The following is a 1,717-nucleotide window of genomic DNA, read 5'->3' on the forward strand; positions in this document are numbered from 1 at the left end:
GATTACATAATAGGATGAACATAGGAATAATAAAGTGAAATCAAGTCCCTAGACCATTTGTGTATAGATACTTTATTTTTATTTTCTTATATTTATTTTGTTTTAGTTCTGAATCATCATCTTATTAGGTTGCCTAGATAAAGTTAAGTTACAATAATCGCAGTACTTAACAGAATTCTAAACCCAATCCCTGTGGAAACGATACTCATTCACCTTATACTCAAAACTTGACACCGTACGCTAGCAGAAATTTATTATACACAAAAAAATTTCGCATCATGTTTTTGGCACCGTTGCCGGGGATTGACGTTTTAAATTGTTGTTAATACTGTGAGTACATAACTTGATTTTAATGTAGGCTTTTATTTCTCATTTTTAATCTTTTGTTTTCTTTTGTGTTACGAGGTACTTGGAGATGGTTGATTGACAAGTCCTCTTAAGATTTGTTCAACGAGACTCCGAGCCATTTTTTAGTGCTTGGGAGAGATACAAGGAGCAGCTCATTCAGTTTTCCGACCATGGTTTCCCGAGGGAGATGCAACTACAAATCTTCCTCGACAGGTTAGATGCCGCAACAAGAATGTGGGTGGAAAGAGGAAATGGTACCACCTCTTTTCACCAACTATCCGCGGATGAAGCTTATTGGTGGTTGGAAGACATGGCCGATGTTAACTATCGGTATGGGAGGTATTCAACAAACCACCACGGTTTTTAGGATAGCTCCAACATTTCAGAGCCATGGCTTGACACCCCCCATCACCAAGTGGAGTCTTCGACCTCACTTGAAGACCTTGTCGCCAAATTTTCAGAGGAGACAAGACTCCGCATAGAGAAGTTAGAGAGGATGAAGGTGCTCAACCAACTTCATGAGGAAATAAAGACAAATCTAGCGGAGTTGTTTAGGTTGAAGCTACATCTAGATGAATCTACTAACGCCATGAATAGAGAAACATGAGAGGAGGATTGGGAGTTATTTGAAGATGACTCTTTGAGAGAGGAGGAGACTCAAGAATTGGTTAGTGAAGAATTTCAAGAAGATGTCAATGAGTCTCAATCCCCATTGTCGTGCCACCCCCAGTTGAGAAAGATCACATCTATGAAGACCCAATGTGGCCAGCAACTCCCCCACCATCTCGAGCATCGTTCTTCCACGCCAACCAAGCGCATATGCCGGTGCCGAGTCGAGTTGGCCGAAAACCGCCAGATCTCACCAAGCTTGAGGGTGTAACGAATCAAGACCCGTAAGTTGTGTTGTATGACATGTACTATGGGCAAAAGCCACTCTTTGACGAGTTGGCTCGGCATAGGAATAATTGAGCCTAAAGACGCAATTTATGGAGGAGAGCCCCGCCCTAACCCGAGTTTATGCCATCTTGCCCGATGCATCATCTCCAACCATACTAGGAGGCGAGATTGTCTTGCCTCCCCGGTACGTGTTTTTATTCCCTTGTTATTAATTTTAATGATTGTTTGATTTTGAGTTTGGGGGTGAGACACTTTGTGGTTGATTTTAGTGGATTTTAGGTATTACTTGTGAGTTGGTTATTATGACTTGTCTCCATTGAGTTGTGCTCTTTTGGTCATGTTTTTACTCACTTTTCTTTTAGGTTGTTTGAATAAATTGTGAGTTTTGTTGAGATGAAATGACTAGATAATAATGATGAGTATAATCACTTGATGCTTTCTTAGTCTTTTGAAATGTATTTCATTGAGATTT

This window comes from Morus notabilis, unplaced genomic scaffold (genome assembly GCF_000414095.1).
Source record: "Morus notabilis unplaced genomic scaffold, ASM41409v2 Scaffold352, whole genome shotgun sequence".
Classification (NCBI taxonomy): Eukaryota; Viridiplantae; Streptophyta; class Magnoliopsida; order Rosales; family Moraceae; genus Morus; species Morus notabilis.